Source organism: Tamandua tetradactyla, chromosome 9 (assembly GCF_023851605.1).
Source record: "Tamandua tetradactyla isolate mTamTet1 chromosome 9, mTamTet1.pri, whole genome shotgun sequence".
NCBI classification, from domain to species: Eukaryota; Metazoa; Chordata; class Mammalia; order Pilosa; family Myrmecophagidae; genus Tamandua; species Tamandua tetradactyla.
Window position 1 is genome coordinate 47,535,396 of NC_135335.1, and position 26,756 is coordinate 47,562,151.

Sequence of the window (26,756 nt, forward strand, 5' to 3'; positions counted from 1 at the left end):
CTACATGTGGTCTTTGACCCTCATTTAGAAAGGGAGGATTCTGCATCACTCTTGGACTAAGGCTTTCCCTCACTTACCTTCCATGTGCCTTATTTCATATACATTGATGAGGAGGAGGAATGATGAGTGGAGCAGGTGATCACAGACTTCTACCAAGGAAGACTCAGCAGACTCTCTGCTTTCTGAGAGACACAATGCTGCTTGGACCCCAGAGATGATTTTGGAGCATCTTTTGAATGACTTCTACTTGGAGAAGTGTGAGCCAAAGAACAGGTAATGCATGGGTGTCTCTTGCTTCCAGACTCACAGCTGTGGTGCTTCCTGTCATTACATTAGAGGCAGTGTTCCCACTCTGAGCTGAAACCTGGATATGTGGAAACAACATATGCTTTGTTGACAATGTATGCCTCCAACTTTGCCTTATGTGGTTTGTTTTAATCCAGTAAACAGATACATAAATCCCAAGCAGCTTCCAGGGAAGTAGCTGTACAAAGAAAATAATATAAAGGCAGTTCATGTTTTTTTGGCAAATTTTACCCAACATCACCTAAAGGCAGTTGACACGAGACCAACATTCAATATTTCAATTTTCACTGTATTTGGTGAGAAATACAGTGGGTGGAATGTTAGGAGGCATTCACCTGGCATGCAGGAAGTACTGAGCTGCAGGAATTGCCTCCCTGCTGAAAGGTGAAGAAATAATTAAACTATTCAGCACCTACAGGCTTAGCAACAACTTTTGCCTTTTTTCCAAGTGGCTTAAAATCTACCATCTCACAGCAAATCCTGGTATGCAGAATATGATATACATACTTATTCACATCAGAAATTATAATTCTCTACAACTTTTTCAATCTTCTTGTCCTTTTCTTTTTGATAGGTTTGCAAAATACCTGTTTAGCTTTTTCATCTATCCACTTTCTGAAACAGTTCATTCTGTTGACAAAATGACTTATCCATACAGCCTTTTTTGCAGCCTGCATGCTCTCTTAATCAGAATTTTTAATTCATTCCAACATGGACAAATTTTTCAGTGAATAGGCCTCTAGCTATGTCTGAATCCTGCAACTTGTCCCCTGGCTTAAATGCACTTTTTGGTTACATCCATAGTAACTCTGATTCCCACAGTTTGCAGTATATTGACTAAATGAATGAAAGACAGTCCCTGGTTGTATAGGGCCAGGGTAAGCTTTAAGGTTTTGGACTAGGCAGGTAGGTAGTGAAGTGACTGCTTAGGGAGGAGCAAGCATTTCCTTGACACTCAGTAGATTTTTTAAATGAATGTAATTGATTCTGGGTCTGTGTTGCTTTATAAAGGGCATTAAGATGAATAAGGATGTGGGAGATGAATAAATGGATTAAAAAACAGGGAGTGAAATTAGTCAATCAGATATCCATCACTAATATTATCATGTGGATCTGAAAATACAAATAAATACCTCATTATGCAAATGTTGAGAAAAAGTGTCACTAGTTGTCATTGATATGCAATATAAAACAAAGAACTAAAAGGACACTCATTATTGTGACACTTGTTGCTCTACCTTTAGATGTCTACAGATTATTATTTTGTGCACCTTGGCACTATTCCCATGTTCTCTTTCATCAGGTGTAATCATCCCGGATCTAGGCATCATTTTCCATGTACTGTTTGCCAGACTGCTTTACACAGGGAGCTTGGACTAGATTACAAGCACGATGTCTGTCATGGAAAGGACACCTTTAAATGTTGATAGAGGTTTGGGGGGAGTGAAGGCTTTCTCTACTTTCTTTAATAACATAATTCTATTCTATAAGACTTTCTGTCTTGTTTACATTAATAAGCATAGAAATTATTAAAGGCAACACTAGGCCCAAGCTGATTTCATCTTTCCTTTCTTTCTAATTCTCCCTAGTTTGTTCTCTGTACCTTTAAAAGAAATTTGTCCAGGTACTCATTAACCCACTCCAGATATTTAATACTGGGAATAAGAAATCACTCACAGTACTGTTAATAGTAACCAGAACTGCCTACTATTGAGGGCAGTATACATGGTGCCTAGTCACTTTCACTCTCTCTTGCTTCTCAATTATTACAACCCTGGGAAAATTGTGTGCCTTCATCCACATGCCTTCAGAGCAAGGAGAAACAGGGCTCAGTTAATTGACCTTCACTGCACCCCCAAATCATGGCAGGAGGAGGCCAATTGGGGTAAGCCTCACCTGATTCATACTCATTTCCTTAAAGTTTGAGGAGGATATATGTGAAACCATATTTTTGGAGATATTTAAGGGAAAAATAATACCACCTTTTCCTGCAATCAAAGGGGAATTTTCTTGTGGAAAAAGTCAATTCTGGATAGTGACTAACTGGAAATGTCGAGGTGGAAATCAAATGTAGTTTCTCAAAATTTCAAATACAGCAAAATGAAAAAAGCCAACATGTATTTATTTTGATAAAATTAAAAGGAATATAATGAATTTCAGGTGGAAACTGAGGAAAAATGTTTATTTCTTTGTTTTACTTTGAATACTAAGTAAATGTGATAGTTAAAATCTTTGAAATCTTCGAGGCCACGTCATAGATGGAGGTGAATTCTAGTTCTTTATCTTCATCAGGATGGCAGCCTTCAGTATAAAATGGCATTAAAATATGAATATGAAATATAAAAAATGTATGTACAAAATATAAAATTATGCAAGGGCATAATAGACTTTCAGAAATCACATGGAAGGCAGATTAGGGGAAATGACAAGGGGCTGCAGTAAGAGTATACTGCAAAGTTGATATGCTTTTGTGTGCCACTTTTAGGGAGATAGAGTAATATTAGGCTAAGGGCAGTCCAATGGTGGCTCTCCATGAGGGCCCTGATGGGAGTGTACAGAAAGGCAAGGTGGAAGGAAAAAATGAACTTAGAGTCTGGAAGTATCCTGCTTTGGATGTTCACACACCTACACTCCAACAGAAGCAGGGAAAAATAACTGAGTAAGAAATGCAAGTAATTTTCCATGTTTTTTCCAAAAGTTACTTAGTCGTAAAACAGTAGATGCAGCACCCTAGGCTCCCATAGGACAATTTGAAATTATTAATAATTGATGGTGATATGTAAATGGCAGACAGTTTACTTAATTGAAAGAAATAGAAAGGAAATGCCAGGGTATATGAAGGTCTATTGTGATTGTTTAATGCATTTTTGCTACTACCTAAGTCAAGAATAGAATAGTTAATGGCCAAGCAATTTGTACTGTATTCTATCTCCAAATTAAGCAAGTTTCAGAAGTGAAAATCATTTTAAAGATGCTTAAGAGCAATCTTAGTAATTTTCTTGAACAGTTTGACCGTGCAACACCTACCAATTTTGCAATCCTCTATGTGTATAATTTTCCTCTCTTATGGTACTTGACACAAGGAGTCATCAAGTGAATATTTATAGAATGAATAAATGATGTTTTTAGCACTTAAATAGAAGATGAATGAAAAAGTGTTGCTAGGGAGCAAACAAAAAAAGGCAAAACTTAGCAACAATGACAAAAATCTCCAGCACTTGGGTCTTCCTTTGTAGTGAGCTTTGAAATCTTCAATAATCTATTCTAATCTTCCTTTGGTTTACTAAATTAGTAATGACACATCCCAAGAGCAAATAGCTATACAATATATCCAGAGTATAAATGGCTCATAGAGTATAAAAAAAATTGGCATGACAAACTTGGGTATTCAACACCACCATCAATTTTAGAACATTTTCATTACTACAAATAAAAGAAAGAAAAGTTAAAAAGAAAACCCAGAATATCCCATAACCCTTATCCTCACTATTATTGGCACTATTATTGACCCCATTACTAATGCAGTACATTTGTTAGTGTTAACGACAAGACTAAGACATCATTATTAACAGTAATCCATAATTTCCTATAGACATATTGCCCTCCATATACCACTCTTTAATTATCTCCTAGTAATGGTGTCATACATTTGTTCCACTCCATGAAAGAAATTTTTTATATATGTACTGTTAATCAGTCATTGACCAGCCCAAGAGTCACTTTGTCATATTTTCCCATGTTCTAATATCTGGCTTTCTTTCTGGTGACATACCTAACCGTAAACTTTACTTTTCAACCACATTCACACACAATTCAGCACTGTTAATTATATTCAAAATAACATGCTCTATCCATTTTGAAATATTTAGTTTCAACCTAGTTAAACATTTTGCATGTATTGAGCAACAATTCCCACTTCTTTAGCTTCATTCTATCTCCTGGAACTTATATTCTACACTTTAAATCTATGAGTGTGTGTGTGTGTGTGTGTGTGTGTGTATGTATATATATAATTCATGCATATTGGTGCAATCATCTAATTTTTGTCCTTTTGTGTCTGGCATATTTCATTCAACATAATATTCTTAAGTTCATCCATGTTGTCACATTGTTCAAGACTCCATTCCTTCTAACTGATGAGTAGCATTACATCATATCCACTCACAAGTTGATGGACACTTTGGGTCTTGTTTGAATGTCTTGGCCATTGTGAAAAATGCTGGAATGAACATCAGTGTGCAAGCATCTTTTTGCAGCCCTGCTTTCAGATCTTCTGGGTATACACTGAGTAGCAGGATTGCTGGCTTTTAAGGCAACTCTATCCTTAGCTTTCTGAGGAAAAGCCAGGCTGAATTACACAGTGGATGTACCATTTTGCATTCCCAATAACAGAGAATAACAGAGGATTCTCCACATCCTCCTCAATACTTGTGGTTTTCTGGTTGTGCAAAAGTGGTCAGTCTAGTCTATGACAAATGATGTGTCACTGTGGTTTTAATTTGCATTTCCTTAATAATTAGTGAAGCTGAGCATCTTTTCATGGCTTTTTAACCATTTCTATAACCTCTTTGGAAAAACATCTATTCATATATTTTGCTTAGTTTTTAATTTAACCTTTATTTAGATTTCCTTTGGTTTCTTTTAGCAATCTTCTGTAGTTATCTATGTACAATTCTTTACATACTTACTTGGTTAAATTTACTCCTAGATACTTAATTATTTTACTTGCAACTGTAAATTGATTTTTCCATGATTACCCCCTTTAACAGCTTATTACTAGTGATTTTTGCTTGTTGATTTTGTATCCTGCCCCTTTGCTGAACTCATTATTAGTTCAAATGTCTTTGCCATATTTTTTTTCTGAATTGTTTAAATACAAGTTCATACCATCCACAGATATGAAAGTTTTACTTCTCCCTGTCCAACTTGAATGTCTATTATTTCTTTATCTTGCCTATTCCTCTAGCTAAACCTTCTAGGAGAATGTTGAATAACAGTGTGATAGTGGGTATCCTTCCCTTGTTCACAAACTAAGGACAAAAGATTTCAATCTCTAACCATTGTGCACAATGTTAGATGTGGTTTTCTTATGTGCCATTTATCACATTGATATTTCAACAATAATAGTGAGACTTCAATTTTTTTCAATTTTTTTATTAATTAAAAAAATTAACTAACACAACATTTAGAAATCATTCCATTCTACATATGCAATCAGTAATTCTTAATATCATCACATAGATGTATGATCATCATTTCTTAGTACATATGCATCGATTTAGAAAAAGAAATAGCAAGACAACAGAAAAAGAAATAAAATGATAATATAGAGAAAAAAATAAAAATAAAAAATACAAAAATATATAAGAAAAAAACAACTATAGCTCAGATGCAGCTTCATTCAGTGTTTTAACATAATTACATTACAATTAGGTAGTATTGTGCTGTCCATTTTTTTTTTTAGAAATCATACCATTCTACATATGCAATCAGTAATTCTTAACATCATCACATAGATGCATGATCATCGTTTCTTAGTACATTTGCATCGGTTTAGAAGAACTAGCAATATAACCGAAAAAGATACAGAATGTTAATATAGAGAAAAAAACTAAAAGTAATAATAGTAAGAACAAAACAAAACAAAACAAAACAAAACAAAAACCTATAGCTCGGATGCAGCTTCATTCAGTGTTTTAACATGATTACTTTACAATTAGGTATTATTGTGCTGTTCATTTTTGAGTTTTTGTATCTAGTCCTATTGCACAGTCTGTATCCCATCAGCTCCAATTACCCATTATCTTACCCTGTTTCTAACTCCTGCTGAACTCTGTTACCAATGACATATTCCAAGTTTATTCTCGAGTGTCGATTCACATCATTGGGACCATACAGTATTTGTCTTTTAGTTTTTGACTAGACTCACTCAGCATAATGTTCTCTAGGTCCATCCATGTTATTACATGCTTCATAAATTTACCCTGCCTTAAAGCTGCATAATATTCCATCGTATGTATATACCACAGTTTGTTTAGCCACTCGTCTGTTGATGGACATTTTGGCTGTTTCCATCTCTTTGCAATTGTAAATAACGCTGCTATAAATATTGGTGTGCAAATGTCCATTTGAGTTTTTGCCCTTAATTCCTTTGAGTAGATTCCCAGCAATGGTATTGCTGGGTCGTATGGCAATTCTATATTCAGCTTTTTGAGGAACCGCCAAACTGCCTTCCACAGTGGTTGCACCATTTGACATTCCCACCAACAGTGGATAAGTGTGCCTCTTTCACCGCATCCTCTCCAGCACTTGTCATTTTCTGTTTTGTTGATAATGGCCATTCTGGTGGGTGTGAGATGATATCTCATTGTGGTTTTTATTTGCATTTTTCTAATGGCCAGGGACATTGAGCATCTCTTCATGTGCCTTTTGGCTATTTGTATTTCCTCTTCTGGTAGGTGTCTGTTCAAGTCTTTTTCCCATTTTGTAATTGGGTTGGCTGTCTTTTTGTTGTTGAGTTGAACAATCTCATTATAAATTCTGGATACTAGACCTTTATCTGATATGTCGTTTCCAAATATTGATTCCCATTGTGTAGGCTGTCTTTCTACTTTCTTGATGAAGTTCTTTGATGCACAAAAGTGTTTAATTTTGAGGAGCTCCCATTTATTTATTTCCTTCTTCAGTGCTCTTGCTTTAGGTTTAAGGTCCATAAAACTGCCTCCAATTGTAAGATTCATAAGGTATCTCCCTACATTTTCCTCTAACTGTTTTATGGTCTTAGACCTAATGTTTAGATCTTTGATCCATTTTGAGTTAACTTTTGTGTAGGGTGTGAGATATGGGTCTTCTTTCATTCTTTTGCATATGGATATCCAGTTCTCTAGGCACCATTTATTGAAGAGACTGTTCTGTCCCAGGTGAGTTGGCTTGACTGCCTTATCAAAGATCAAATGTCCATAGATGAGAGGGTCTATATCTGAGCACTCTATTCGATTCCATTGGTCGATATATCTATCTTTATGCCAATACCATGCTGTTTTGACCACTGTGGCTTCATAATATGCCTTAAAGTCAGGCAGTGCAAGACCTCCAGCTTTGTTTTTTTTCCTCAAGATGTTTTTAGCAATTCGGGGCACCCTGCACTTCCAGATAAATTTGCTTATTGGTTTTTCTATTTCTGAAAAATAAGTTGTTGGTATTTTTTTTTTTTTTTTTTTTTTTTGTTAAGGAAAGACAGAGAGAAGGAAGGAAGGATAGAAGGAAGGAAGGAAGGAAGAAAGGGAAACATCTTTAAACATTTTCTTGTTTTATTGTATTCTGTTTCTCCGTTTTTGTTACATGGGTTGGGGCCGGAAATCGAACCGAGGTCCTCCGGCATAGCAGGCAAGCACTTTGCCCGCTGAGCCACCGCGGCCCGCCCAGTTGTTGGTATTTTGATTGGTATTGCATTGAATCTGTAAATCAATTTAGGTAGGATTGACATCTTAACTATATTTAGACTTCCAATCCATGAACACGGCATGCCCTTCCATCTATTTAGGTCTTCTGTGATTTCTTTTAGCAGTTTTTTGTAGTTTTCTTTATATAGGTTTTTGTCTCTTTAGTTAAATTTATTCCTAGGTATTTTATTCTTTTAGTTGCAATTGTAAATGGGATTCGTTTCTTGATTTCCCCCTCAGCTTGTTCATTGCTAGTGTATATAAATGCTACAGATTTTTGAATGTTGATCTTGTAACCTGCTACTTTGCTGTACTCATTTATTAGCTCTAGTAGTTTTGTTGTGGATTTTTCCGGGTTTTCGACGTATAGTATCATATCGTCTGCAAACAGTGATAGTTTTACTTCTTCCTTTCCTATTTTGATGCCTTGTATTTCTTTTTCTTGTCTAATTGCTCTGGCTAGAACCTCCAACACAATGTTGAATAATAGTGGTGATAGTGGACATCCTTGTCTTGTTCCTGATCTTAGGGGGAAAGTTTTCCATTTTTCCCCATTGAGGATGATATTAGCTGTGGGTTTTTCATATATTCCCTCTATCATTTTAAGGAAGTTCCCTTGTATTCCTATCTTTTGAAGTATTTTCAACAGGAAAGGATGTTGAATCTTGTCAAATGCCTTCTCTGCATCAATTGAGATGATCATGTGATTTTTCTGCTTTGATTTGTTGATGTGGTGTATTACATTAATTGATTTTCTTATGTTGAACCATCCTTGTATACCTGGGATGAATCCTAGTTGGTCATGATGTATAATTCTTTTAATGTGTTGTTGGATACGATTTGCTAGAATTTTATGAGGATTTTTGCATCTATATTCATTAGAGAGATTGGCCTGTAGTTTTCTTTTTTTGTAATATCTTTGCCTGGTTTTGGCATGAGGGTGATGTTGGCTTCATAGAATGAATTAGGTAGTTTTTCCTCTGCTTCAATTTTTTTGAAGAGTTTGAGGAGAGTTGGTATTAATTCTTTCTGGAATGTTTGATAGAATTCAAATGTGAAGCCGTCTGGTCCTGGACTTTTCTTTTTAGGAAGCTTTTGAATGACTTATTCAATTTCTTTACTTGTGATTAGTTTGTTGAGGTCATCTATGTCTTCTTGAGTCAAAGTTGGTTGTCCATGTCTTTCCAGGAACCCGTCCATTTCCTCTAAATTGTTGTATTTATTAGCGTAAAGTTGTTCATAGTATCCTGTTATTACCTCCTTTATTTCTGTGAGGTCAGTAGTTATGTCTCCTCTTCCATTTCTGATCTTATTTATTTGCATCCTCTCTCTTCTTCTTTTTGTCAATCTTGCTAAGGGCCCATCAATCTTATTGATTTTCTCATAGAACCAACTTCTGGTCTTATTGATTTTCTCTATTGTTTTCATGCTTTCAATTTCATTTATTTCTGCTCTAATCTTTGTTATTTCTTTCCTTTTGCTTGCTTTGGGATTAGTTTGCTGTTCTTTCTCCCGTTCTTCCAAATGGATAGTTAATTTCTGAATTTTTGCCTTTTCTTCTTTTCTGATATAGGCATTTAGGGCAATAAATTTCCCTCTTAGCACTGCCTTTGCTGCGTCCCATAAGTTTTGATATGTTGTGTTTTCATTTTCATTCGCTTCGAGGTATTTGCTAATTTCTCTAGCAATTTCTTTGACCCACTCGTTGTTTAGGAGTGTGTTGTTGAGCCTCCACGTATTTGTGAATTTTCTGGCACTCCCCCTATTATTGATTTCCAACTTCATTCCTTTATGATCCGAGAAAGTGTTGTGTATGATTTCAATCTTTTTAAATTTGTTGAGACTTACTTTGTGACCCAGCATATGGTCTATCTTTGAGAATGATCCATGAGCACTTGAGAAAAAGGTGTATCCTGCTGTTGTGGGATGTAATGTCCTATAAATGTCTGTTAAGTCTAGCTCATTTATAGTAATATTCAGATTCTATATTTCTTTATTGATCCTCTGTCTAGATGTTCTGTCCATTGATGAGAGTGGTGAATTGAAGTCTCCAACTATTATGGTATATGAGTCTATTTCCCTTTTCAGTGTTTGCAGTGTATTGCTCACATTTTTTGGGGCATTCTGGTTTGGTGCATAAATATTTATGATTGTTATGTCTTCTTGTTTAATTGTTCCTTTTATTAGTATATAGTGTCCTTCTTTGTCTCTTTTAACTGCTTTGCATTTGAAGTCTAATTTGTTGGATATTAGTGTAGCCACTCCTGCTCTTTTCTGGTTGTTATTTGCATGAAATATCTTTTCCCAACCTTTAACTTTCAACCTATGTTTATCTTTGGGTCTAAGATGTGTTTCCTGTAGACAGCATATAGAAGGATCCTGTTTTTTTAATCCATTCTGCCAGTCTATGTCTTTTGATTGGGGAATTCAGTCCATTGACATTTAGTGTTATTACTGTTTGGATAATATTTTCCTCTAACTTTTTGCCTTTTGTATTATATATATCATATCTGATTTTCCTTCTTTCTACACTCTTCTCCATACCTCTCTCTTCTGTCTTTTTGTATCTGACTCTAGTGCTCCGTTTAGTATTTCTTGCAGAGCTGGTCTCTTGGTCACAAATTCTCTCAGTGACTTTTTGTCTGAGAATGTTTTAATTTCTCCCTCATTTTTGAAGGATAATTTTGCTGGATATAGGAGTCTTGGTTGGCAGTTTTTCTCTTTTAGTAATTTAAATATATCATCCCACTGTCTTCTAGCTTCCATGGTTTCTGCTGAGAAATCTACACATAGTCTTATTGGGTTTCCCTTGTATGTGATGGACTGTTTTTCTCTTGCTGCTTTCAAGATCCTCTCTTTCTCTTTGACCTCTGGCATTCTAACTAGTATGTGTCTTGGAGAACACCTATTTGGGTCTAATCTCTTTGGGGTGCGCTGCACTTCTTGGATCTGTAATTTTAGGTCTTTCATAAGAGTTGGGAAATTTTCAGTGATAATTTCTTCCATTAGTTTTTCTCCTCCTTTTCCCTTCTCTTCTCCTTCTGGGACACCGACAACACATATATTTGTGCGGTTCATATTGTCCTTGAGTTCCCTGATACCCTGTTCAAATTTTTCCATTCTTTTCCCGATAGTTTCTGTTTCTTTTTGGAATTCAGATGTTCCATCCTCCAAATCACTAATTCTATCTTCTGTCTCTTTAAATTTATCATTGTAGATATCCATTGTTTTTTCCATCTTTTCTACTTTATCCTTCACTTCCATAAGTTCTGTGATTTGTTTTTTCAGTTTTTCTATTTCTTCTTTATGTTCAGCCCATGTCCTCTTCATGTCCTCCCTCAATTTATCGATTTCATTTTTGAAGAGGTTTTCCATTTCTGTTCGTATATTCAGCATTAGTTGTCTCAGCTCTTGTATCTCATTTGAACTATTGGTTTGTTCCTTTGACTGGGCCATATTCTCAAGCTTCTGAGTGTGGACAGTTATCTTCTGCTGCTGGCGTCTGGGCATTTAGTCAGATTTCCCTGGGTGTCGGACCCAACAAGGTTGTAAGATTTTTCTGTGAAATCTCTGGGTTCTGTTTTTCTTATCCTGCCCAGTAGGTGGCGCTCATGGCACACGTTTGTCTGCGGGTCCCACCAGTAAAAGGTGCTGTGGGTCCTTTAACTTTGGAAAACTCTCGCCGTCCGGGAGTTTCGCTAGCCGAAGCGGCTTGGAAGAGTGCCAGCCGGCCCGGGGTCCGAACGCGGGGAGGGTCGCTGGCCGCCGCAGCCCGGGAAAGCACCCGTCCAAATTTCATAGTCGGCCTGGGGCGCCAAGCTTGGCGGGAGGGCGCCAGCCGCAGCAGCCCACCCGGGAGAGTGCACGTTCCCGGAGAGTCACGGGTTTGGAAGGGCCCCCCCCTGTCGCGGTTCTCCGTGGCCTGGGAATTTCCGATCCAATTCTCCCAGCCGGCCCGGGGAGGGGGAAGGGAGTAACTCTGGCCTCTTGCCGCCCCACCCGGTGAAGCCCGCGCCCCTCGGTGATCTCACCAGAGCGGGTTCTCTCAGCCAGCCAGCCATTCCAGGATGGGGGTACACTGTCTTTTTTATCTCTGTCATGGCTTTGGGAGCTGTTCTGTATCGTTTCTACTCCCCTAGTAGCTGTCCTGGAGGAGAAACTAAGATCCGTGCGTCTTACTAAGCTGCCACCTTCTCCGGAAGTCAATAGTGAGACTTCAATACACCTCTCTTTTATAAATAGAATGACCAAAGGATCAATAAGGATATAGAAAATCTAAATATTGTGACAAATGAATTAGACCTGATAGACATATACAGATCATCACACTGCCAAGCACCAGGATATACATTCTTCTCTAGCACTCATGGAACATTCTCCAGGATAGACCATATGCTGGGGCACCAAACAGCTCTTTATCAATTTAAACAGACTGAAATTATCCAAAGCACTTTCTCTGCTACAATGGAATGAAGCTTTAAATCAATAAACCACCAAAGAACTAGAACTTTCACAAACATATGGAGACTAAACAATACACTCTTAAACAATTAGTGCATCAAAGAATAAATTGCAAGAGAAATCAGTAAATATCTGGAGACAGATGAAAATGAGAATACAACATATCAGAACTTACCGGGGGTGGCAAAGGTAATGCTGAAAGGGAAATTTATTGCTGTAAATGCCTATATTAAAAATGAAGAAAGAGCAAAAATCAAAGATTTAACTGCTCACCTGGAGGAACTATAGAAAAGACAGCAAACTAACCCCAAAGTAAATAGAAGAAGAAAAATAATGAAGATTAAAGCAGAAATAAATGAATTGGATTAACAACAACAAAAAACAAAAGAAAGAATCAATAAAACTAAAAGTTTTTTTGGAAAAAAATCAATAAAATCAATGTAACCCTGACTAGGGTGACAAAGAAAAAAAGAGATATAATGCCAATAAAGAAAATAAAAAATGAGAGGGAAGTCATTACCATGGACCCTGAGGAAATGAAAAAAAATCATATGACGATACTATGAATAACTGAACACCAACAAACTAGACAATTTAGATGAAATGGACAAATTCCTAGAAGCATACAAACAACCTACCCTGATTTGAGAAGAAATAGAAGCTCTCAGCAAACCAATCACAGGTAAAGAGATTCAATTAGTCATCAAAAATCTTCCTACAAAGAAAAGCCCAGGGCCACATGGCTTCACAGGGGAATTTTGTCAAATATTCCAAAAAGAACTAACACCAATCCTGCTCATACTCTTCCTCAAAATTTAGGAAAAAGGAACACTACCTAATTCATTTTATGAAGCTAACATTACTCTAATATCAAAACCAGATAAAGATGCTACAAAAAAGGACAACTACAGGCCAATCTCCCTAGTGAATCTATATACAAAAATTCTCAATAAAATACTTGCAAATCTAATCCAAGGACATATTAAAAGAATTATATTTTTTCCTGAGCTTTATGTATTATTTCTAGATTCTGAGATGCTGTGCTATGTGTGTAACTGGAACTTTGGACACTTGTGTGACACCTAAAACTCAGTGTTGCAGTTTTGCAGCTATGAAAGTCAACATTGCTTTATGCAACAAGTATTAAAGAGACCGAAAAGGAGATCAGGCTTCAATTAGAGGTAAGAACAAAGCTGATCTGGTTTGGACCAAGGTAAATTGAATACAAGGTAGAGAATGACAGTGTCTGTATTTTAGAACTTCACCTACTGTATGAGACCAAAGGAAGAAAGCTTTATTTTGTCCAAAACCTAAAATTTCTGTATCACACAACCTAGCTCAATCTGTCAGGATAGTTCATTTATACAACCCAAACACATGGAGCCCAGAAAGGGAATGAGGGTTAGTAATTCTATATAGCTTAATGTAACACCAGGATACATCCCCAGAGTAAGTTGGGCAGATGAGCAAAAAGTATTGGCAGAGTTCCTTGAGGGACTGGAGAAAAAATATGAAACTATTAAACTTTCTCATCTGGGAAATGCCTAATACACTCTCAAACCCTAGGAACTCCTAAGTTAATAGGCCATACTCTAGATCTTGAAGTTTGTTCTTATGAAACTTATTTCTGTAGCAGAGAAACTAAGCATACCTATGATATGGTTAAGAATTGTTTACAGAGAACCTCTTTTGTTGGTCAGAGGTGGCCTCTCTCTTTACCTAAGCCATACTCCGCAAGTAAAATCATGACCCTCCCTCCTACATGGAACAAAATGTCCAGGGATGTGAATCTCCTTGGCGATGTGTGACATGACTCCCAGGGATAAACCTGACCCTGACACTGTGATTGACAATGGCTTCTTGACCAAAAGGGGGAAAAGAAATGTAACTGAATAAGGTATCAGTGGCTAAGAGAGTTCGAATAGTGTCAAGAGGCTATTCGGGAAGCTACTCTTATGCAAGCTTGAGCTAGTTATTGCTGATTCTCATAGTTTGCCAAACCCCAACCAACATCATTTTTATTAACCCCTGAAGCACACCTAGGGCTTTATCTGAGATCCTAAAAAATTGCACGCACTATGTTTACTTTTCAGAAACTAAAACCTTCAGATAGTTCCCAGGCCAGATAAATCCTGAAATCTAGAGGTACCAGCCTCTCCACGAACATCATCCAGTACTATCCCCCTACCCCATATGGTTGACACCCCTTTTCAACATGAAAATGTTGGAATGGGCATAACTCAAATATCCCTAAAGATTGGAAGAAGAATTGAAGGAGAAGAAGGAATTATAATAGAATTTAAGATTTAGCAAATGAGTATGACTACTGAATTATTATATTGATATTTCATCTTAGTCTGCAGTGTTTTGGAATAGCTAGAAGGAAAAACCTGAAATTGTAGAATTGTAACCCATACCAAACTTTGAAATCTGTTGATAACTACTTGTTAAAATGTATTTTGAAATTTATTGCTTTTTTGTGTTTATTACATTTCTGAATAAAAAGTGTTAAAAAATAAACCCAGTAAGTATTTCAATGGAGTGAAGCTCTTAGAAAATCGACATGGTAAATTGGTTGAATGGAGTTGTTGCCTGGTCAGTTTTCACAAGCACTGCACAATACCCTTCCACTAGAATATTTATATAATTGATGCATGACTTTATAATTTCAACATTAAATGAGAAAAATTACAAATAAGGCAATGTGATTAATGTGGAAATACAGGAGTGAATATATGTCATCCTTGCACTCATATACTCTAGAAAGTGGAATAAGTATTACTTAAAAATAAAATATTTAATTACAGCTGTGATAATTGTTGAAAATTTTCTATTTGACCATCCAACAAATAAAGAAATCAGTGGTGGTGCCTGGACTGTTTGGTTAAGTTCCCAGTGATGTCATCAGAAAAAGATCAAAAGTGGGGGACTGCTAAGTAAAATAAATGGCCACAGGCACTGGACATGGCTAGGAAGAACCCCCTTTCAAGAAAGGATTTTCAAGTAGACAAAAGCAATTGACCTCAGAGACTTTCTGAGAAAATGAAATGTGCCCTATAGAATTGCAGTTAAACAACATGTGGTGATAAACCAGTTTGCACCTAGTAGAAATAGCTTATCAGAGTGGACACATATACCATAATAATCAGTGTGTATATGCTCCCACTTTGTAAGACTCTCCCTGGTGCTGCTATTTAGATAGCCCATGCTTATAACATCAATTGCATCCTGACAGATCTGTCTTGTTTTCTATTCTGAGTGGTATTTTTCAAAATGTGGCATTTTTAAAACTATAAGTCAGATTATGCCATTGCTTTGTTCAAAACCTGGAATTCATTTCACTCTGACAAAAAGCCATTGGCCTTCACGTGTCCACATGATCTGGCCACCTCACTACGCTGTCTCCTACACCTGTCCTTTCTCTCGCTTGCCTTTTTGTCTCTGGTCTCGTTGTTATTATTCATATCCTCCCTGCTCCTGCCTGAAGTAACCTCTCATTCTCTCAGCCTGAAATGTTCTTACCAATATATTCATATGGATAATTGTCCAATAAACTTTATTCCAATAATTTCAAAATCCACTGATGATCCCTGCCTCAATCAATATCTAAACTTGAAGATTGTTGCAAAAACACTATTTAATTATGTCATCCCTAGGGTATTGATGAGCTGGCATTCCTCAATAATGTAGGGCTTCACCATCTTCTCCCTTTTCCCTATATTTTGAATGCCATTGTGGCCTTATAGATTCTGTTTATTTATTTATAGATTCTTATTTTATTTATTGACATTATTTAATGCATGAATTCTCCCAAATTTGTTCTTTAGGACTCCCTACAAGTTAGTTCCCATGTCTTTTTTTGATTTTCCGTGTCTTTGAACATTACTTTGCTCTCTGGCAGAAAAAAAAGATGGACAAGACCCACCTTGTAAATTCCCTGAATCAGACTAGGAATTGTTCATTTCTCCAAGAACCTCTAGTTCATTTTAGTGAGAAATGGTTCAAGAGAGCCACTAGCTAGGGACAAAGTATATCATTGCCATTTGGGTATCATTTTTTTTATTCTTTATTCTTAAGAGTTCTCTCTTAATTAGTCCTTTATCTATGTCATATTTTGAATGTATTTCTTTCCATTTTTCTAATTTGTCTTTTGCCATTGCATATAGCATTTTTACTTTTTAATGTAGGTAGTATATGGATTTTGGCTTATAGTCATCGTTGAGTTCTCAGTATAGGTTGTATAAAAATTCACCTACGTTTTCTTCCTGTACTTGTATGTTTTTAAGTTTACTCTTCAATTTCCATCCATTTGGTGTTCATGTTTTTTTTATATATGGATGCAGTCTTATTATTTTTCTAGTTGTCCCAATTTTATTTATTTCAAATCCACTTTGAGATGTCACTTTTGTATTTTTTATGAACTTAAATTCACTTCTGATTTTTTTTATTCCATTGGTGTGCCAGAACCACGTATTTTAAATACAGAGGGTTTGTAATGCGCTTTAATATCTGGAGGGATTAATTCCCCTCTGTTGCTATATTTCTTTCAGGGTGTTCATAAGTATTTTAGCATGTTTTTTGCAATATGAATTTTTGCTTAAAAAGAAAAAAAACTTATGCTATTTGTATTCAGATTGTGTTACATTTCTACATTAACTTGAGAAGCATTGACATCCATGACCAAGGGATAGCTTTCCTTTTGGGCAATGTCTATTTTCAGAAGTGTGCTAAAGTTAGTATCCTATTGATTTGTCATTTATCTTGTCATGCTTATTCCTAGAAGTGTATCTTATTAGTTGAAATTTTAAATGTTTTCTCCACCTTTATAACTTCTATCTGGTTATTGTTTACTTACACATAGGCCATTGATTTTGTGTGTAAATTTTCTGTTTTACTTTACTAAACTCTTAGTTTTTTGCTTTAGCTTTATCATTGATCCCCTTAGATTTTTCAAATATTTTATCATATTAACTGCCAATAGAGATGGTACTATATCTTCTTTTCCAATAGTTATGCCTATAATTCTTTTTTTAAAGTTTCACTGGTCTATACTTCTAATATAGTGGTAAATAGTATTTGGAAGGAGTGCCTTATTATTGACCTTTTTGGGATTTCTCTAGTGTCTTCCTATTAAGTAGGACACTGGCTTTACAATTGACCAGTTTATATTTTACTGAGTGACCTTATTAGGAATGAAAATTGAATTTTCTCAAGGGTTGCTTCAGCATTCATGGAGATAATCATATGATTTTTTCCCCTCTAGATGGAAAATATACAAAGTAGAGTTTCAGAGACATTGAGAATAGAATGATACCATCTAATATATGTTTCAAAGGAGAAGAGATGGACATTAAGGAAGATAAAAATTAAAAGAAACAACCTCGGCGGGCCGCGGTGGCTCAGCGGGCAAAGTGCTTGCCTGCCATGCCGGAGGACCTCGGTTCGATTCCCGGCCCCAGCCCATGTAAAAAACAAACAAACAAACAAAATACAATAAAACAAGAAAATGTTTAAAGATGTTTCCTTTCCTTCCTTCTATCCTTCCTTCCTTCTCTCTGTCTTTCCTTCCCTTCCTCCCTCTCTCTTTAAAAAAAAAAAAAAAAAAAAAAAAAAGAAACAACCTCATAGACTTTTCCTTAAATATAAAACTTAACAATCTACAAACTCAGGGAGACAATATAATCTTAAGCAGGATAAAAAGAGAGGTTCATATGTAATCATATCATTGTGAAATTGCAGAATTTCAAAGAAACAAAGAAGAAAAATGGTAATCGCATTATTAATCACAAAATTGTATATATTTTTTAAACATTTTTATTGTGAAACATACCATATATTCCAAAAAGCAATAAACTCAAAGTACACTTTAAAAAGTAGTTAAAGAGGGCAGTGCGACAGTGGCTCAGTGGCAGAATTCTTGCCTGCCTTGCTGGAGACCTGGGTTTGATTCCCATGCCTGCTCATGCAAAAAAAAAAAAACAGTAATTAAAAAATGAATTTCAAAGTATGGTGTGGGTTACGGTTCCACAATTTCAGATTTTTCCCTCTAGTTGTTCTAAGATACTGAAGACCAAAAAGAAATATCAATATAATGATTCAATAGTCATACTCATTTGTTAAAGCCCATCTTCTCTGTTACAACTCCTCCTTCTTCCTTGATTCTTATCCCAATATCTAGGGATATTTTGCTCCTTAATTCTTTAAAAATATTTTTTACACAATTGTATATTAAAAGAAAGATTTCGTAATCTCAAAGTGACAAAATTAAAAGTCTGACAATGACTAAAGTTGGAATAGATGTGGAGTAATGGAAATCTTACATGTAGCTGCTGAAATTTCAAATTTTTATAACTAGTTGGGAAATAATTTGGGATTCTCTGGTAAAGGAATGCCCTATGACACAGTGATTATACTTTTAAACAAATTGTGCACATACGTAGCATATGTACAAGCATGGAAGACAAATAGTTGGCAATAAGAAAAAAATGAAAATATCCCAAATATCTGTCACAAGGAGAATTCACTAGTTATCGATATATTCTTACATAGTGAGATAGAATATACAGGAGTCAAAAAAGAATAAAATACAGTTATATTATATGCAACTACATGTATAAATCCTAAAACAGGCTTAGGAAATAGAGCAACTCACAGAAGAAGACATATAGAATAATACATTTATATAAAATTGAAAAACAGGTGAAACTGTACAAGATAATATTTGGGAATGAAAACTATTTTTTTAAAACAAAACAAGGAAATGATTAACACAAAATTTAGAATAGCCCTTTTCTCTGGAGGACTGCAGGTGGGCAGAATGTGACTGGAAAAAGGTACACAGGGATCTTCATATATATAAGGTTTTTTCTAAGCATTGTGATCATAAATAGGTGTTTATAAAATTAAAATTCTTTAAACAGTACATTGACAATATTTGCACTTTATTTGTATTTCACAATATATTTAGATACTTTTAAAAGGATTGCTTGATGTTGGGTTATTGTGCATTAACTAAGCATAAATTGCCACACAATACACTCCATTACAATTCATTCCAAATTCTGAATGTTTAATTTGAAACATATATTTGATAAATACTCACTTAAATATTTAAATAAGCTCCTGCCAGATGGTAAAATTTCTGCCATGTATTTGGAAATGTTCTGAAGACACTATTCCTTCCACTAATTAAATACATTTCAGGGCTTAGATATTCAACGCAATGATATACAACCATAACAAAAAAAGAATTGCTTTGGAAACATGATCTTAATCAGCATACCTAACCTGATAGTTACAGTTTTTTTCAACTAAGCTTCATTCCACACTTAAGTATCAAATTCCTGTGAATGAATGAATAATATAATTGTAGAAACTTTCCAATACAATTTCTATAGCCAAATCTTTATTCTGAATAGAATGTCAGAATATTATTCTGATATGAATAAACTGTTTTATGTTCAGATGGTAAACTGAACATAGTACAGGTTATTCATATTGGAGACTTGCCAAGGGAATATCTGTTTTGTCATCTGCTAATTTTATGACCAAATAGAAGCAACTGAAGTAGCATAATCAAAGTGATTTAGTACATGTTAATTTTAGGTAGAGATCTATCCAGTTTAGGAGAGAAAATAATAGATGAAAAATGAAAATTGATATAGGGTAGGTAAGAGTATCTTTAATTCAGTTTTCCATGGTCTTACAGTTGTACAGATCCATTATTATGTGCAAACACAATTCCTCTTAAGCTACAGAACTTTGAATGAAATATAACATCAGTTCCATAAGAACAGTTACCTGAAGTAGTAATTTCTGAGCATCATTTATTTCCACTAGTTTCTATTAGTTTGGCCATGTCTGCTGCTCAGTGGTGAATCTGAGCCCCATAGCAGATTCCAACTTGTATTTCCAGTAATGAAAGCCTGAGGATCTTGCCTTCAAGCGAGGAGCTGACCACTGAAGATAGGCTAACAGAGGGTAAGCCCAGCACATGTCTTTGCCTGTCCTTTGCTTCTGCCTTTATATGTTTATGTGAGGGTTTTGTTACTGGATTATCAGAAATAGTCTGTACATAGGAATTTCTTTGCCCAGAAAGAAATAGCTGAAAACCACATCTTCTAGGGAGAATTATTCCACAAATGTTCCAGGTCCTTAAATCCCAACTGTTCTCTTACATTCCTGGATTTAGGCCTCATACTTCTATCCACATAACTTCTGATACATTTCATTGCTGGAAAAATTGTAGGTAATATCAGGTATCAGTAGTGGAGAGAGGTAGAAGACAAAGTGTTTGAAAGATCTGTCTATAATAGAAAGTGACACTTGCCCAATAAGGGTGGGATCCTCTCTCACTGTCTCTCGGTAAGTCAAGTTTCTCACTGCAGAATGTGATTTACACAGACCAGAGTTCAAATTTTTATATCATGTTGTCTTTATGAGTAGTTTAATGAGGGGAAATCAGTTATCAGTAGCTTCCTACCACTAGAGTCTTTCTGAATAAATTACACCTCATGAGATAAATGAAAACCAGATTAAGGCTAACAAAAATAAACATGTTTTCACATAAATGATTTCATTAATTCTTATGCTAACCCTTTATGACTTGTTAGTCTATTACATGCTGTTAGAGATGAGAATATTGTATGTCAAGGAGATGTTAATTGACTGCAATGGAAGTCAGAGTCAGCCAACAGAGGTGCTGAATTTGAACATTTTTTCTATCTGATAACAGAGCTTTTTCCACCATCACTTGCTGTCTCCAATGATAATGGTACCACCTGATTAAAGAACAATGGTCATCATTTTATTGAAATGTATTTATTAGTGCTATGTCATGCTATCAGTGATGCCAGTTTGAATCTTAAATCCTTTGCCTTTGGGAAGGATCTTGTCTAAATATTTTTTTTGAAATATTTTTCAAAAATATTTTTCTTAAATTCCAATCTGATCTTAATAGAATCATATAGCATTTGGAAAGAAATATACAACCCAAGAAGTCAACACTGGAAGCCAAGATTGAGAAGGTTTCTAAAGCCACCATGGCCTTGCCTTTTGTGTGCAGATAGGTGGGTATGAAAGAAATCCACATACTGCAGAAAACCAGCATGCTGAATGTGATTGATTTTGCCTCATTGAAACTGTCTGGCACCTTCTGGCTGGAAAAGCAATTGTGAAACTCAGTAATACCAGAAAGCCCAAGTAACCCAGGACACAGTAAAAGGCAGTAGTGGATCCTTCATTACACAGAAGGATGATTTGGCCAAACTCAGATTGTGTGTCCATCTCGGGGTAAAGGGGAGAGGTTCCTAGCCAGAATGCACAGAGACACACCTGAATGAGGGAGCCACTCTAAACCATAGACTTTGCAAATTAGGTGACCATCCACATATATAATGTATTTTCTGGTTTGATGGCTTGAAGGTCATAACCACAATGAAGGTCTTTGCTAAACAGCAGAAACAGCCACAGAAAATATCACTCCAAAGAATGTTTGTCTCAGGATACAGGTGACTGGGTTAGGCTGACCAATAAATGTCAAGAAAGAGAGGAAACACAACATTAAGATGATAAGGAGGAGGTCACTTAGATTTCGCTCTAACAATGGGTGTGTCTTGATATCAAATAAACACCCCTAAAATCAGAGCAGTGAGGACAGAGAAACTCATGGCCATAGAGACCAGAGCAATTCTCAGGGAATCTTCATGAGACAAAAATTATAGTTTTGGAGAGGCATCAATCTCTCTGCTTATTAAGACATTGGTCTTGAAGACACTTGATGCATTGATCCATATACAAAAGGGGTACAATTTTATTTATTACATTCCATCAGTCATTCCTCTGATATGGGTGTTAAGCAAATATATTCTGAAAAGACCCATAGTTTAATTTTGAACGAAATGTACCCAATTACATCCATTAGACCATTGCATTGAAAAAAAAGACCCTATTTCATGAGTTAGGAATTATCCATTATATATTTGAGTTCATAATACATTCAGAAAGAGATAGTTGATCAGTGAAAGGATAAGAATTTAGAAAATGATGTTGTGAGAAAAAAGTCTGTATGGCAAAAGAGATGAAGGATAAAAGGAAGACATAAAGAAGAACTCAAAAGCTTGAAAAAACAGATGGCAGAATTTATGGGAATGAAAGACACAATAGAAGAGATTTAAAACACAATGGAAACTTACAACAGCAGATTTGAAGAGGAAGAAGAAACGATTAGTGAACTAGAGGACAGGTGGGGAAAATGAATATTTTAAATATGCCCAAGGGAAAGTAACCATTTCAAACTATGTGCAGAACATTCTGTTCTCCAACTGACCTCCAGGGAAATCATTTGACCAGAATCTAGTCAATCTCAGGAAATACCCAATTCTAATCCTCTCTAGCCTTCCTGTCTAGCCTAAAATGGTGAAAAGGTGACAGAGAATTTGTGAAGGTCAGAGCCCTGGGGCACAGTCCACTAAAAGACAGAAATCTAGCTTATTATTACATAAACCTTCCTCTCCCCATGCCTTAACACCACATCCACAGGCTTCTATATAATAACAAAGAATTACAACTGAAAAAATGAGCAAGATTCAGATTCCATTTCAGAAGTGGTTTCTGGGAAAATGCAAAACAACAATGAAGCCAAAAACAAGGAGAGTGGAGGAAATTTAAGCCTTATACACCTATAGCTACCACGAACAGTAAGGACAGGCAAACTCTTAGACAGGTCAACATAGAGCCATAACACTAAAGGCATATTTACCTCAGTTTCTATGAGCTGATACCATGTCTGGCTTTCACAGAAATATACATTGTAATAAAGGGCAAGAAAAAAACAGTGTGAGAGTAAGAGTAGGGAGCTTCAGGACTTAGTCCTTCTACAAACAACTCTTAAATAGGCAGGACACATCTGAAACAATTATTTTGAAACTCCAGAAGCCAGAAATACACTGTAAGCATACAGGGAAGAGCAGGAGTAAAAGGTTGAGAAATTATGGCAAAGAACTGTAAACTGCTTTCTCTGTACAGCAGGTACTGGTGCCCATTCCCAACTCTCATTACAGGTTGCCATGGGGTCCAGCCCCTCATTGTCTCATTGGTGACAGAAAGGCTAAAATTCCTTTTCTCCTAGACAACAGGTGGGCAAGCTGATCACTGATCATGGACCCAGCAAAGGGGTACCACTATTTTAACCCACCCTGGGCAAAGGCCAGGGTAAAGAAGACTATGCTTCCTCAGGGCATTGGGGCACATTTAGTTGTAGGGCTACATTTTCTGGACAGGCTAAGAAAGCTCAGCTGTGGGGAGCTATGGAAAAAGCTCTTGAACCTCTCCTGACACCTTCCCCAGAGCATGTTGGAGCCAGTTTTTACCTCCTGTGTGGGACTCCAACCCTGTTTCAGATAGGAATGACTGAGTTGAGAAAGTCCTTTCTAATGTGACCCTACTCCTGGAATCTGCCTTCCAGTAAAAAGCAGCTAAAAACAATGAAGGGAGTGTAAGAAACCACAGAGGCAGACCACTTTGAGCATTTTTTAGCTTCAAACATGTGGGAGAGGGAGGTTTGTCTCCTGGGAAACAAAATGGACAACCAAACTCTTGTAAACAGAACAATTCCACAATAAACAACAAGCAAAATCCCAGGACAAGACACAGACCCTGAAAGACAGGGAAAACATGGAACACTGCTTTTACCTTGGGCGGAGATTCCTGATGGGAGGGTGAAAGCTCAAGAAAATTTTGGCCTTATAACCAGTTGTTTACAAAACCAAGAAATAGACATGCTGGGGAATAAATCCCAGAGTCAAAAATTTAAAATGTACTGTCTGAATCTTTATATATTTAATAAGATTGAAATTATCCAAAGCACTTTCACTGATCACAATGAAATAAAGTTGGAAATTAATAATCACCGAAGAACCAGAGCTTTCACAAATACATGGAGATTAAAAAACACACTCTTAAATAGTCGGTGGGTCAAGAAAGAAGTTGCTAAAGAAATTGGTAAATATCTGCAGATGAATGATAATGAGAATACAATGTATTTTTTTTTCTTTCCTGTGTTCGTTTTATTTCTTTTTCTGAATTAATGCAAATGTTCTCAGAAGTGATGAATATGCAACTAAGTGATGATATTGTGAATTACTGATTATGTATGTTGTTTTATTTTGCTTCTTTATTTCTTTTAATTAATAGATAAATTAAAAAAAGAAAGAAGTTGCTAAAGAAATTGGTAAATATCTGAAGATGAATGATAATGAGAATACAATGTATCAAAACTTATAGGGTGTGGCAAAGGCAGTGCCGAGAGGGAGATTTATTGCCTTAAATGCCTTAATTAAGAAATAAGAATAAGCAAAACCTGAGGATTTAACTGCCTACCTGGAGAATTTAGAGAAAGAACAGCAAACTAACTCCAAAACAAATAAAGGAAGAAAAATAATAAAGATTAAAGCAGAAACAAACAAACTGGAGAACAATAAAACAATAGAAGGAATCAACAAAAGTAAACATTGATTCTTTGAAAAAATCAATAAAATTGATGGAACCATAGCTAGACTAACAATGCAAAAAAGGGAGAAGATGCAAATAAAATCAGAAATGGGGGTGCTACCACAAATCATGAAGAAATTTAAAAGATCATAAGCGAATATTATGAAGAACTATATGTCAACAAATGAGACAATTTAGATGAAATGGACAAATTCCTAGAAACACATGAATTACCTATACTGACTTAAGAAGAAGTAGAAAATCTCAACAAACCAAGGGAAGAGATTCAATCAGTCATTAAAAATCTTCCCACAAAGTAAAAGCTCAGGACCAGACAGCTTCACAGGAGAATTCTATCAAACATTCCAAAAAGAGCTTGTGCCAAGCCTGATCAAACTCTTCCAAAAGGTTGAGGAAAAGGGAATGCTATCTAACTCTTTTTACGATGCTAACATCACTCCACTACCAAGTCTGATGAAGACCCTACAAGAACGGGAAACTACAGACCAATCTCCCTAATGAGCATAGATGCAAAAATTCTTAACAAAATAGTAGCAAATTGAATTCAACACCACGTTAAAAGAATTACACGTCATGACAAAGTGGGATTCATACCAAGAATGCAAGGGTGGCTCAACATAAGAAAATCAATCATCATAACACAGCACATTAACAAATCAAAAGGAAAAAATTACATGATCATGTAGATTGATGCTGAAAAAGCATTCAACAAAATCTAGTATCCTTTCCTGATGAAACATTTCAAAAGCTAGGAATTAAAGGAAACTTCCTCCATATCATAAAGGGCATCATTCTAGTTTTCTAGCTACCAGAATGCAACACACCAGAGATGGATTGGCTTTTAATAAAAGAGGATTTACTTAGTTAATGTATAGTTCTTCAGAGGAAAGGCACCTTCACCTAGCCAAGTTGACATCTGAATCTAAGTACCACGGGCATATATGAAAAACCCATAGCCAGCATCATACTTAATGGTGAGAAATTGAAAGCATCCCCCCCTAAGATTGGGAATGAGAAAAGGATGCCCATTGTCATCATTACTATTCAACATTGTAGTAGAAGTCCTAATGGAGTGATTAGACAGGAGAAAGAAATAAAAAGCATCCAAATAGGAAAAGAAGTAAAACTTTCATTTTTGCAGATGACATGATCCTATCCTATACTTAGAAAATCCTGACGAATCCATGGCAAAGCTACTTGAGCTAATAAACAGACTCAACAAAGTGGTGGGATACAAGATTAATGTACAAAAATCAGTAATGTTTCTATACACAAGCAATGACCTATTTGAGGTGACAATAAAAGAAAACAATCCATTCAAAATAGCAACCAGAAGAATCAGGTATCTAAGAAAAAAGACTAACCAGGGATGTCAATGACTTATTCACAGAAAATTTCAAGAAAAAAACTGCTAAAAGAAATAAAAATAAACTGAATAGATGGAAAGACATTCCATGCTTATGGATAAGAAGGTTGAATGTCATCAAGATGTCTACCCTACCCAAACTGATCTGCAGATTCAATCCAAAGCGAATCAAAATCCCAACAACTTACTTTGAATCTAAATGCAAAGGAACCGATAGAAGTGGCAATAACTAATCAGTGGGTTTATAAGTACCTTGCCATACTGAAGATGAAATGACTGAAAGGGGATATATAGTGCCATGTGTCCCAATGATCAACTTTATAATTATAAATAAGTTCTCACACAAAATATCCAAAGATTTGATAGTGGACAGAAGTCAAAGGTAGAGGGATATAGGGTGAAAACTAAAAATGCATGCTTTGGCCAATAGTTAATAGGCAGTTAGATAGTGCTAATGGTCATAGTTTGCTTAACCCCAAGCAACATTACTCCTGTTGTCTCTTAAGAGCATCTGGGGCTTGAACTGAGACTCTGTAAAGGTTTCATGCATTAGGTTTATTTTCTTGGAACATGTAATTCTCAGAGGGTTTCTAGTCAGATAAAACCTGAAACCCAGAAGCACCAGTCTCTCCAGGATTACCAATTGATTGGATGCCTCTGTTCTTCAGTGT

General features: G+C 35.9%; 1 protein-coding gene and 1 long non-coding RNA gene across 37 annotated transcripts in view; one reads left to right on the forward strand and one right to left on the reverse strand.

Annotated features, from left to right (window-relative positions):
* LOC143647089 (anomalous homeobox protein-like) overlaps positions 1-26,756 on the reverse strand; it is a 343,658-nt gene that overhangs the window by 102,630 nt on the left and 214,272 nt on the right. The gene's annotated exons all lie outside the window — the stretch shown is intronic.
* The window catches only part of LOC143647088 (uncharacterized), an 89,221-nt gene that overhangs the window by 21,462 nt on the left and 41,003 nt on the right, over positions 1-26,756 (forward strand). The window contains exon 2 of the long non-coding RNA XR_013157826.1: positions 20,125-20,189. This is a non-coding gene — a long non-coding RNA (uncharacterized LOC143647088). The remainder of the gene's footprint in view (positions 1-20,124; positions 20,190-26,756) is intronic.